The sequence below is a fragment of the Protopterus annectens genome, chromosome 14.part0 (genome assembly GCF_019279795.1).
Source record: "Protopterus annectens isolate FY-2018-M chromosome 14.part0, PAN1.0, whole genome shotgun sequence".
Taxonomy (NCBI): Eukaryota; Metazoa; Chordata; order Ceratodontiformes; family Protopteridae; genus Protopterus; species Protopterus annectens.
This window is the reverse complement of record NC_056748.1, coordinates 595,599,173-595,613,826: the sequence shown is the minus strand read 5'-3', so window position 1 is coordinate 595,613,826 and position 14,654 is coordinate 595,599,173. Positions and strand designations below refer to the sequence as shown.

Sequence of the window (14,654 nt, the reverse complement as noted above, 5' to 3'; positions counted from 1 at the left end):
ATGCCATTACGAAAACTGATCAAAAACAAGGTTTGCTCTATAGATCCAGAAACTTCCTTACTCCTGCATCTAGAATCACCTTAGCCAATAATTATCTCCTGCCTTCCCTTCTCTATTGCTCTCCCATCCTCACAGACCTCCAGTCCTCACCTATACAAAAACTTGAACAATGCTATAATAAAGTTGCCAAATTTGCACCAATACTTATTACCAAAACCATCACTATACTGTACTAAATACTCATAACTGGCTTGAACTACCCCACTGCTTAAAATACACAGTCGTTCTTACATACAAAACAACTAATTTCCCTGCTGTTTGCCCTGCCCTAAATGCAACCCTATAAATATACTCCCCCAAGTGGTCAATATGATCTAATGACCAAACGCAACTCACTGTCCAGAAATCATCCAAATCTATAGGCTACTGTCTGTATTCTAGCTGTATCACAAAAACTTGTTATACTATCCTGAGCCTTCTTTTCAATCATTCAAACTGCCTTTAAAAGACTACTTATCCAATATGTGGCTTTACTCATGTTGAACACCAGGATAGATATATAACTTACCTTCATATTTAACCTCACTTCCCATCTTCTATAGTATCTATTGTATAGAGTAACATTTACTAAAAGTATCTTTTCACATTTCCAGTAAACTTGAAAAAATTCTGTCCAACAACACCAAGAAAGCATGGACACCAAACCTAGCACTTTCATTCACTTTATTTGTCATGAACTTCTTCAGAAAACTCAAACACACAGTGTCTCTCATGTCCTAGTTATTATGTTGGAATGACAACTAGATGTTTTAAAAGAAGAAATTGTGAACATCTTTTAGCCATTAGGAAGAAAGAACAAACCAACGCTCTAGCTAGACATTCCATTGCATGTGTTGACTTTAAGAAATTTACTTTTTCTGTTATAGATAGTGTTGGTCAAAAGGTATTTATGGTTGATTGTAAGACACTTTTAGAATGTAAAGAATCCCTCTGGCAAATTCATCTTAGGGCAGATAGTGCACCTGGTTTGAATGACACTATAAACATTAAGTGTTTCTTGCAGATTAAGCATTGACATTTAAATAATGTAGTCTTTTACATATATATATATATATATATATATATTTTTTTTTTTTTTTTTTTAAAGTAGTACATTTATATGTATTTTTTATACATTTGTAACCAAAAGTTTATTGCTTTTATGACATCATTCATCATGTGATAGGGTATTTTGTTATATAAATGCTTGTGAGGGTGGAGTTTGAGTTTTCTGAAGAAGTTCACGACAAATAAAGTGAATGAAAGCGTTAGTTTTTGGTGTCAGTGCTTCCTTGATGTTGTTGGACAGATTTTTCCAAGTTTACTGGTTTAGTGGTTTGATTTTTAAGTTTTACATTTGTGTTATCTCTTCACATTTCACTTCACTCTACTTCTTATACTATAGTATCCCCACTGTTACCTTTACTACCAAGCCTATTACTCTGTTTCTTACACTACCCTATAGTATTTTTACTGCTAACTCCACTAGTAGCAGGGAATATAAGAGGGAAATAGAATACAAACTGACCTTTCCAGTAGTCAGGAATGTTATTTTCCAGACGCTATGCATGCATTTCTAAGTACAGCTATGATAATGTCTGTCTTGTTCTTTAATTCAGAGAGACAAAACTGGGACTGGGACCCACATAATCTGAATTTAAATATCATATCTAGATCACAAAAGAACCAAATGGAGAAGGGTGGGAGTGAGTGGCTGGTGCCAAAAGACCTTTCCTGCTGGGATGGTGACGTTTTTTCTTTCAGGTAATTTGCTCCCTTGCAACCAGAGGCTTAAGGGTTGTAAAAGTATATTGACTGAGTTAAGCAGGTCTGATTCTTTTAAACTGGTGAAAGTTTGCCAACATAGATATGCATGTCACAGTACAAAATGTGGAAAATTACTGGAATAATTGAAACAGTACTGCAAAATTAAAATAGAAAATCAAATGAATGCAGAGAAATTACACACAATTTTTTTTTTACAAATGCAGGTTCATTCACAGTAAGCACTTGCATCTTATTTCATTCACAAATGCTTCATCAGATTGAAAGTGACAATTAACAGACAAATGTAAATATTGTTTTTCGGTGTATTCATGTGATAATCTGGACCATTTCCTTTTCTATAACAATACCACAAATGAAACAATTAACTTGTTTTTAGGCTCCCTATTGAAATGTTGGCACTTGAATTACCAAATGCTGACCATTCCTAAAAAAAAGACAAAAAGCTCAGGAAAAGAGCAAATCTCAAAGAGCATTCTTCTCCTTTAAACTTCAGTTTTTCAGGGTCAACCCCCTTGAACCCCCAAACTTTTATATTCCAACTATGAGATCACAATACTTTAGTGAAAAGGGAATACCTGAGAAATGGCCATCTTGAACTTAATGTGTGAAAGTCTATTTGTCAGCCATTCTGCCTCTGTACTTCAGAACTTTCTCTGGTAGGTCCCAACGTTTCAAATGGTTACTTTATTTTTATTATAAATTCATTTAAACTTTTCTGTTTAACTATTACAATTTACACCACCATTCAAACTCGAAAAACTTGCCACTGAAATTATTTTACTTCCATAAGTACTTCTCTATCTCTCCCTTGGATTTTAAATAATACAATCCAGTGCATAAGACAATTTTAATTGATTTTATTGATTATGTGCTAATTAATGCTTTATGTTTAAGAATTCCTGTTATCAACAAACACAGAGAGTGACTATTGGGGCCATGATTATCCCAATTATGGTAATTTGTAACTTTGCTTTTGGAACAAATTTATTTGTTGAAAAATGTTTTTTTTTACTAAGGTATCAATTTATGGGAGAAAGGGAAGGATATTATTAATTCAAGCATTATTATAATAACTTATAAAAATATGAGTACTAATAGTTTAATACATTTTAATAGTATCAACTTAGGATATTTAAAATATCACAGAGAATGCTATAAAATGCATACGTTAACTGTCAATAATGTCATAAAAGATTTATTACATGAGTCTTTAGAAGAAAGGTTTGTAAAAAGAGGACAGCCAGCTAATGTTATTGATTGATTAATGAATATTAGTGGCAATCAAGTTTCAAGTTTTGTAGAAAATAAACAGAGGGAGACCAATGGTACAAAGTGACAAACAACAGTGATAGCTGTCGCATTAAAGATAGTCAAAATAACTAGAGACTTTTTCAAGCCACCCCTATAGTATTGTATAAAGTAGATGATGAGCCAATGTTTATTAATAAAAAGGACAGAAATGTAAAATACTATTTTGACAAACCTAATCATGGCATAAAAAATAAAAAGCAAGTATGAAGAAAACTGGCTTTTAAATGTATGTTATGAAGTACATGTATATTTATTTTAAAATTCTGAGAATGATCATTGTATTAACATGTGTAAAAAGAAAATTCAGAAGTAGATATATGAATAGAGGTATGCTATTAAGATTAAGAATATATTAAATGCTGGATGTAAACAAAGAGTTAAGTGTCCAGATTTTTTTTAATGTTTTATGTATTGGATCATGTTTTGGAAAATCTATGGTAGGGGCAGACAGAGAAGTAAAAGAAAGTGTGATAGGTTTTACTAGATGAGTATTCTTTTGGGGGGGTTGAATGCTCTGTAAATTTCAAATCAGTAGTTAAACTGAAAAGTTTAAATGGAAAATAAAAACAAAATCATTGTTTTATTTCTATTGGTTGTTATAGAAAATGGTATGGTTCATATTATCTTGTGAATACATGAAAAAAAAATTAACTGTGTCTATTAATTCAATCCATGTCAATCTGATGATATCTTTGTGAATTAAATAAGATGAAAATGCTTAATGCTAGTGAGCTCATGTTAGCAAAACAAAAGTGAGAGCCAGATTCATGATTTCCTGCACTAAATGTACACCATTCTGAGTGAACAGACAATACAAGCATAACTCCCACTTTCTTCATCTTAATTTTAGTTTTCCAACTGATTGTCTTGAGTCCTTAAATATCGAGGGGGATTCATGAAGGTTACCACAAAGTGCAGACTATGTCTACCCTTAGTAAAACCTTTCTAAGTAATAGACATCATAAAGATGCGGTAATAATTTTCTTGAATAAAGATTGTTTACACTTAGTGTAGGCATTCATGAATCTGTCCCTTAGTGTTTCATTTTTCTGCATGCAGTTGATTTTTAATTTTACACATTTTTATGTGTGTGTTGGAGCAGCAGGCAGGCCACAGCAGTGATGTGAATGTCCATGTTAGAACCCAAGGGTTAGGGAAATGGCCCAAAAGCAAAAACAATTCCTAATGGCTGCATGTATAATGGCCCCTGCAATTTGCTCTTATCTCACAGGGAACAAAGGGCAAGAATGGCTCTCACCCTGTGAGGAATGAGTGGACCAATTAATTGCAAGAAAAGGGCTAAAGACCATCAGGCAGCAGGACTGAAAAACATATAAAAATGTGCAAATATGTGTATGTACATACACACACACACACGCATAAATATATATATATATATATATATATATATATATATATATATATATATGTATATCTATATATATATATATATATATATATATATATATATATATATGTGTGTGTGTGTGTGTGTGTGTGTGCATATTTATATCTAATACACACACATACTCACACACTGAAGTCCTCACACCTGTATCTGAATTATTTATTGCTTTTGTTACCAGGAAAGTCCAACTGGGCACAAGTCGCATTTTTAATGGAGGCCCGGGGAGAAATGCTCCATTTTGCAGAATTAGAAGAGGCAGTTAAACAAGATTTACTTAATAAATGTAAATTCACATATAGACTAGTAATGAAATGAGTTAATCAAAAACAAATAAACACATAGAATAGTAAATGTACATACATAGTTTATGAGTATGCATAGAATTGTAATGATATAACGGTTAATGAAAACATGACAGTTAAATTAAGATCACATTAAATATTACCTAATATCAAGCATATAAAAGCCTACTTTCTTTCATATCGAATCAGCAGAAAATAGATATTGAGTAGATATTGAAATGTCTGCCCTGCTGTGGTTCACTCCAACCCTATAATAGTTGACATGCCATTAAGGTATGTATTGAGCATGCCCTGATGGCTACTATGTCCCTCACCTCCCTGATAGCTGTAATACTGTAAGTACCATTATGGCACTGCCCTGGAGACTGGTGAATTCCCCTACCTCCTTATTCCTGTACTATTGCTGGAGTCATTATGGCACTTAAATATAATTCCCTGGTGTCTTGTGAATCCCCACCCCCACCTGTGATCCCTGCATTGATGTTAGTGCCATTAAGGCACTTACATTTAGAGCAATCTTTGGTGTCTAGTGGTTTCCCCACTCCACAATCCCTGTATTGCTGCTGGAGCCATTAAGGCACTTAAGTATATTGTTATCTCTGGTGGCTACTGGTTCCCCTCACCCCTGATCCCTATAGTGATGCCAGTGGAATTAAAGCATTTCACTTATCTGTTCTTCCTGGAATCTTGTGTCTCCCTTGCCCTCCACATCCCCAAACCATGTTCATTGCAGGTAGCTGAACATGGCCTTTTCAGGTTCAATACCTTGATGTGGTAGAGATGGCCATGCTAATCTACACTGCCAAGTGATTTGTTGAATTGCTCTGCATGTAGATGCTTTCCTAATTAGCATATGCTTTTCATCCAGACTGCCTCATTAGCATTCAGCATAGCTGCAGGGCCAACCATATGTGGTGCTCCATGTCTTTATGTTAGAGAACAATGTAGCACCATGTTAGGGTGGTTGGTGAATCATAAAAAGATATCAGAACGTATACACAGAAATGTACATGCTGCAGTACCTTCATGAATCGAGGCTTATGTCTATATTAAAATATTGTTGAAGAACACGTATTGAGTGGTTGCTGCATTTCATGGTAACATGATGGATTACCATGAACTGGAAGACAGTCAAGGATTGTTTTTTATATATATATATATATATATATATATATATATATATATATATATATATATATATATATATATATTCCTAAGAAAATGGATAGCTCCTTTATATACTACATTGCCTGAATTATACTTCACTTCACAAGATCAAATCAGGGCATAAATCTGATTAAAAAACACTACCTTATTTCTATTCTCTCTTGCTCTCGTGTTTCACTAAAATTGATTACCAGCATGTAATAAGGCAAGATCAAACATCGGACAATATACCAATAAATTTAATGAACCATGCATGAAAGGTTGATTGTCAAACTCAACCCACAACAGTCCCCAATCTCAAATTTACCAAAAATGTGATTTCTCCCCCAAACAGCAAGTAACACAGTGATTACTTATATGAATTTGGATGTGAAACTGCATCAATGATTAGGGTCCCTATTATATTAGCAAACACAATGAACTGCGAACACTGTTTAGTCAAACATCATTACGCAAAATGACAAAATACTGAAAGCACGGAACAGCAATTTTTTTCCTAGGGGAAAAAAAAATCACTGGCCCATTTTTGAGACTTTGCCATTTCCTCCACTGTGGTGCGATCTCGGTGTTGGTATATTTTAGTAGGGGGCACAACCCCCACATTGGGGGGGTGTGGGGGCGAAGGCCCCCACTTTATTTTGTGTTTGGATTTTTTTTTAACGGATAAGCGATTTTTTTCCCCTGGGGAAAAAGAATTGCTGATCCATGTGTTCAACATTCTGGGTTTTCAGAGATTGTGGGTCGATTATATAGCATTCGCAATTCATTGCATTCGCTAATATAGACCCAATGATATACTTAAAGGGTGGGTGGTATGTATGTCTCCTCTAACCTCACCCATGTAGAGTCTGTAGTCCAGCAAGAAACTATACCTGACTTGACTCTGATCATGATCTGCATAAGTGATCTATGTAAAAACTGAGGTGAAGCTGTCACACCAACAAATGAAATAAATCTCAGTTTCAGAGACCTGTAACCACTTTGCATGGATATTGCACGTTCTACTGTCTGTGTTAATTTTTAGATATGCCAGTTTTCTCCTACTTCCCAAAAACTAATTGCCTGACTGGATGCTCCAAAATGCATAAGCATATAGTACTTACTATTGCCCCTTCACTTACTTAGCTAAGAAACAAATACATAAATGCAAGAATTTTTAAAATGATATTTTACTGCAGACTAAAATGTGTATTTGATCTTGTTTTGCAGGGCCAATTGGCAGGAATCCCTGATGCAGTTGGAGTGTCATTTTACATGGGATCTGAAAAGTGAACTCATTGATGTTGATGATTATATGGAAAGGATGCATGATGAAATAAGCTTTGCACAAGTGAAGTCTGTATACCATTGTTACAACTGTCTGGCTTATGCAAGTCACTTGAAAGATAATTATGAAGAAGCCCTTACATATTTACGGAAAGCTGAAGAGAGCATAGTGAAACATTATGTCAATGACATAGACCAGCATAGTATTGTTACTCTGGGCAACTTTGCATGGGTGTGCTACTACATGAACAGAACAGACGAATCTCATACCTATGTACAAAAGGTGCAGAATATTTGTAAAACATTAGGGAGTCCTTCCCCGTATACAGTTCCGGTTGTTGAGGTATATGTGGAAAAAGGCTGGACATTACTTACATTCTGTAAAAGATACTATGTAAAAGCAGCAGAGTGTTTTGAAAAAGCTCTCAAAGAAAATCCCAATGACCCAGAGTGCAATTCTGGGTATGCAGTAGCTTTGTACCGCCTTGAAACTCCTTTATATGTAAAATCTAAACTTGAAGACAGTAAATCCTTATCACAGCTCAGACGGGCATTAGCCATAAATCCAAATGATACATTATGCATGGTGTTGCTTGGCTTGAAACTTCAGGATTTTAGGAAACAAACAGAAGGGGTTGAATATATTGAGCAAGCATTGCAGAAATCTCCAGATGTTCCACATGTTATACGTTATGCAGCTAAGTTTTTTTAGAAAGTATGGATCTCTGGATAGGTCTATTGAGTTGTTAGAAAAAGCATTAGAAAAGACACCAAATTCTGCATTCCTACACCATCAATTAGGTTTGAGTTACAAAACAAAAAAGACAAATATGAGTTACAAAAATAAGAAATGCTATAACCCCTTAAAAATAAGTAGTTTAGATAGAAAAAGCATTTATCATTTTAAAAAAGCAGTGAAACTTAATCCACATTTTCTCTATGCACTGCTGGATTTGGCAACTTTGTATAAAGAAACTCAAAACTATGAAAAAGTAGAAGCATGTTTTAAGAAATTGTATGATATACCTAGCCGCACACCTGAAAACCTTCAGGACATACATGCACAGTATGGACTGTTTCTACTAGAAAACAAAAAATTAGAATCAAATGCTGTTGTGTATTTCAAAAAAGGTTGTAAAATCAAAAATCCCTCAAGATCAAGAGATATGTGTTGCAGATACCTCATAGAAATTGCTGACAGTAGGTTATCCATAAATTCCTGCGATAGCTCAGCTCATGGTATTCATGGATTTGTTCACCTTCAAAATGAAAAAACATTAGAAGCTACTGAATGCTATAGAAAAGCCCTGCAGTATGATCCTGACAATGAAGAATATCTAGATGCTGTCTCTGAACTTCAGTTGTCCACCTAGACAGGTAGTGGAAAGTATAGTCATTATTCAGTAGTGTCAGATATCTAAAAATTAGCAAATGTCTGATAGTTTAAAACATAACATTTTCATTTAGATGTATGTAGCCCATTAATATTACAAAAACAGATAACAGAAAAATATTATGATAATTGTGCATGGTCAAAGTCCAGAAATGAAAAAAAAACATTCTACTATACCAGTGACGGCCTTTGTATAAGAATTAAATATAACTCAGATACTGCAGTTGCATATGAATCATTCAGACTGATACCTCTCGCTTGTAAACTAATAGTAATTTTAATTCAGCAAGCATATAAAAAAACTCTGCATCATTCCAGCTACATACCGTTTGCATCATCATTCTGTTTCTCATGAAGTTAAACACAATACCTTGTAAACTAAGCAGCATGTTGATAAGCAGTGCTCAGGAAACTGACCTCCTACTTCCATTATTTTTATTTATTTACTTTTTTTGTGGCCCTGATAAGTTCCAATTACAATCAGGACATCTTTTCTCATTTGATATCCTATTTTGCTTGGCATGGACCTTTCATTAAGTGGATGCAATCTCTTCAAAAAGAAACAGTAATGCTCAGAGTTTTGAATTTGATAGCAGGAAACAAGAAACAATAATTGATATTTGTTATTCTGTAACCGTTGCACTACTGACGTTGATAACAGGTTTCAGTGTACACTGGAAACTTAGCATCATGCAATTAGCATAGTTTTGTGATATGCATACATCTACTCATTCATCCGTTTTTTTCAACTATAACTGTGTTTCTTGCTCATTAGGGGTCTAATTCGTATCTAAACCAGCCTCACCTTCCACTCAAATGAGAAATGCTGTTTTATTTCTCATTTCATACAACCTGTTTCTACCTGGTTATTTGTGTGATGCACAATCTGTCTTCTATACTTTATCCACTAGCACTGTAGATAGATTTGGTTGTGTGGAGGTCTGGAACAAAAAAAGTATTATTTCCTTTTGAACGCAGTCAGTTATGATTAAATGATCATGAACTGATTAAAGCGCAAAAATAATGTTTTATGCATGGACAAGTAACCCTCCCCACACACACACACACACACACACACACACACACACACACACACACACACACACACACACACACACAGACACACACACACACACACACACCAACATTGTAAATGCACAGCGTATGTCCACTGCTAAATTTTATAATCATTTCCATGATCGTAACACAATAGGAAAAGGGAAATACTAATTGTCGTGCACTTATTGAAGAAATGTAGTCATAAGTAAGTGATTTGAGAGTTTGTGCTTTACAAAACTGTCTCAATGTTATACCATTCTATAAGTAATTAAGGAACATCTTTGAACAGTGTGAGTGACTACTACTTAAAAATCACTTTCCATGGAAGTGGATTTTCAGTATAAAAACTTATGTTATAATTTGCTTTGATAGTTTATGTAGTTATGGTCTTCTATTTTATTAATTCCCTATGTTTTGCAACCCTTTCCAATTGCAATGTTTTGCTTGTCTCGTGTATATTACTCATAAAGTTAAAAACTTTATATTGTTAAATCACTACCTTTTTGCTTCTATCACTTTCATCATTTTACCTTTTTCTTTGCTACTACTAGCTTTGTTAAGTAAAGGAACTAGTATCTCCAATTGCCACCGCATATGAGCAGTTTATATCTGTTGTAAAATCTGTTTTTCATATATGCATTTCTATGATAAATGTTCTATCTTCTGATGGTTTACTGAATGCAGTAGTGTCATTTTACAAAGTTATCATGCTTTAAAAATGAATAGCAACAAAATTTGTTATATGCCTCGTCATATTTTACATATACGCAAAACTACAGTATTCTGATAAGTACTGCAATATCATTAGATAATGCCTGCTGACATTTACATATTATATTTAAATATTTTAGTGGCATGTATGAAAATTTAATTTTTTAATTATTTTGTTTGAAGTTAAATAAAATTGACTCTGTTATATTAAAATGCAGAGATAAAACCTAAAGTAATAAGAATGAAAGAAAATGCAAACTAAAGAAGAAAACAAATGTTACAATATATGAATGAGTTCAGTCAATACATACAGATAATTTTACTATAACACTTTCAACAATAAGACTAAAATTAATTGCTATATTTTCCTTTTTATGTACCAACAATAAATATTTGCTTGCAATGTCATAATTTGTGTTTTTTTTTCCTTTGTTTAGATTATTTTTCAGTCTCTCACAAATGTTTTTCATTATAGCTAGTTCCTGCCTTCTTCCCGTTTCCCTTCTCTTAAAGGAAAACTCCACTCTAGAAATAAAGAAAACATTTTTTTCACTCTATCTTTGTTCCCTCACCTATTTTAAAACCTCAAAATCATTATAAGTGCTTTATTTGTAATTTTAGCCTGTTTTCTACAACATGGCTACCAATGGGGCTTGATGTATCAATGTGATCTTGTTCTCCCTCAGCCCTTTCTCTTTCCCATAATACTTTGTATGACTCATGCCAGACATAAGGAAGTAACTTTGAATTCCCATGCCAATCAAATACAATGGGATTTGGGAGGGTCACTGTTATTTTCTTTACCTTCTGTAAAAGGACTGGGATTTGGGAGGGTCACTGTTATTTTCTTTACCTTCTGTAAAATGACTGCTTCTTTTCTATCTCTAATCATCCTCATTTATGTTTGGCTCAGACCTTGTTTTACACTATACTTAGAAGTTATTCAGCTACAGCCAGAAAAGTAACTAAATTTCAGACCTTTGTTCAGGGTTTTCTTTTGTAGTCTGAGGAATTGATTCTGCAAGGGTGTCTCACTGCAGTGACAGTTTTAACACCTCTGCAGTAGTGTGGGGGAAGGGACTCTCAATTCGTCTTGAACTACAAAAGAAAATACTGAACAAAGACCTGCAGTTTAGTTACTTTTCTGGCTGTAACTGGATAACTTCTAAGTATAGGGTAAAAGAACATCTGAGCCAAACATAAATGAGGGTGATTAGAGACAGAAAAGAAGCAGTTCTTTTACAGAAGGTAAAGAAAATAACAATGATCCTCTGAAATCTCATTATATGTCAATGGCCTGGGAATTCAACGTTACTTCCTTATTTCTGTCATGAGTCATACAAAGTATTATGGGAAAGAGAAAGGGTGGAAAGAGTACAAGATCATGTTGATTCATCAAGCCCCATTCGTAGCCATGTTGTGGAAAATAGGCTAAAATTACAAAAAAAGCACTTAGAGTGATTCCATGTGTTAAAATAGGTCAGGAAACAAAGATAGAGTGAAAACATTTTTTTTTTAGTTCTGGGGTGGAGTTTTCCTTTAATATGGCACTCTGTGCTACTTGAAAAAAATATTTAGTTTTATATCTGGAAATGAACTTTCTTTTCCCCCAACAAAGAATACAACAGCCTGTGCATCAGTTCTGAACTTGTTTTCACTACTGCTAATGCATTTCACGCATTACTATGTAAAACTCTGCTAACAATGACTTCCAAATAAAAAATTATACTTGACCTTTTCTGTTCCACAAACTAAGCAAAATTACTTGAGTTAGTTTACTTTCAAGTTATAAGTAAAAGAATTAAAATGTGTTGCAATGTTGAGTCAATGAGGATATCCTTAGCATACATGGAGCTCTGGCTGAAGTGGACTTCTTTTGGATATAAACATCATCAACAAATAAAGAATGTTATTTGCTTCAGCCTTGTAGGACCCTAAAAGATGCCTGCATTATCTATGTCCTGCTTGGGGAACATTGTCTCCAAATCTTACTTAAGAACACTGCTTAACTTTTTTAAGTAGCAACTATTTTCATTAGTTTTTCAAGTGAAACTTGGTACTGCTGGATTATGTTGCTAACAAAACAGAAACATGCATTATATGTTTTAGCAATACTAAAGGTAAATGATAACCAGTGCTACTAGGTTATATACACATTATTATATCTTGACTTTTAGGAATATAGAAATATACTACATAAGTGATCACTAGGACCATAAAATGCTTAGCCATATATACCTTTGAGAGAACAAACTTAAACAATCTTGCAACCATTTTCAGGCTCTTAATAGTGATCAACTCCCAATTTTAGCAGGGAAGTATGTGGTATAATGGATAGATTTCAACCTATAAATAATACTTTAACAGTGTTATTACAGTAAAGTAAGCACAGGTAGGTGCTCTTGGGATTTGATAGGTGGTTTATGTCTACTCCCACTATTGTGAAAATAATGGATCTGTGTATGACTCGTTAGGATCTTACATAAAAGCATGATTAATGGATCTGTGTATGACTCGTTAGGATCTTACATAAAAGCATGATGTATTTGTTTTAGTACTCTGATAAAAAAAAGTCAGTGTTGAACTGGAGACAACATCCATTATATAAGGGAAGCCATCAGTTAAGCTGGCACCTCTGGCTTACTTATCCGAACTGTGTCTGTATTAATGTTTATTTTTATCTAACTGAGAGTAAACTGGTATTACTTAAAAGGATAAGAAGATAATTATGGTCTGAACCGACACTAACAAATTTGCAGATTCTTATGTTGTGAAGTTACTGAAACAATGATGACTTTGCTTACCTCTGCACAGCGTCTATCCTACTACTTATTACTCACGGTGATTAGCTTGCAAACTCAAGAAATGAAAATAATAAAATGGAAGGTGGTAAATACCTAGCAGAAGAGTTTAATAACAGTCATTAAGCACTTCTGTCCAAGTGTATAAAGGAATTCTTCAGTATTTACCACCTTTAGTTTTATTATTTTTATTTTTTTTTTGTCACAGTTATTTCAGTTGGCATTCTCCTGTTTTGTTGGAAACTCAAGAAATTAATCTGTAAGGAAAATGCAACCAATTAAATCAAATATGAGTTTATTGTCATCCATCAACATATCGAGTTTAAATTTAAATATTGTGATGTTTTCTGTGTTGTAAATACAAGGCTGTTTTGAATGAAGATTCTCTGCATTAAACAAGTTTTGTTCCTATGAATAATAATAATAAACTAACATTTAGCTATATGTAATATTAGATAACTTATGACCTGGCTGTCTGCGCATACACTTTATATGTACTAAGATGCTTAATGCAAGCCACAAGTAATACTATATATCAGGATCTCATGGCTTCTACAGGCATTCCTGGTACCTAATTTTATAGGTGAATCTATATTGCTGTTTCTTCTTTGGGGAGATTTTGTTTGTTTTGTTAATAAACAGGGATGATAAGTATGGTGAAGCTTTCTGCATTGACATTAATATAGTTTCAGATGTAAAACTGGATGGATTTTTGAAATGGTGTTGACCATCTTAGACCATATGGCTGAGAATGTAGATCTGTTGCTTCATTATTACTTTTTTATATCCTTCCTGTGCTATAATTTGGTGACATGTTAAAGACAATCCACAAACTAATGCTAGAAGTCAGGCTTGGGTAGGCAGGCAGAGGACAATGGTAGCAGAGTACCAGGATATGATGGAAGAGAAGTCTTCTAAGATTGTTGAACTTACAACTGCAGACATGAATGGCAGGATCAAGGAGCTGGAACTCCATGACATCTTCCTCTTAGAGCAAAACAATTTATGGCAGCAATAAAAATTGCATGATTTTCAAAACAGGAGAATGTAGAACACCTTCTATATATAAGGGATTGTAAAGTGCAGGGAAGGCAGGAATTGTGTGAACTTCTTCAATGAGGCATCTTCTTTTCTTGATTTGAAAAATAGCTGCATCAATACCTTTACTTACTTTGGATACAGAATGCAAATGCAAAAGCCTTAATACGGGAAAAGTCATTCCAGCCATGTTCTTAAATCTGACCAAGAGTTTTTTCTACAATTAGCTACCACAACTTAACATACATCAGTGTCTCAAATTTGAATTATATCTCCCTTAGATGGTTCCTCATCTATGAATAAAAACACTAGTGTAAGGTAAGTAGATCTTCAATTTGGTCTTATGAATACAGTGCTAATAAAGGGGTACC

The 14,654-nt window shown here is 34.0% G+C and overlaps 1 pseudogene; it reads left to right on the top strand.

Moving 5' to 3' along the window:
• The first annotated feature begins 7,230 nt into the window (after positions 1-7,230).
• Positions 7,231-9,716, top strand: LOC122788801 (annotated as a pseudogene).
• Positions 9,717-14,654: the final 4,938 nt, after the last annotated feature.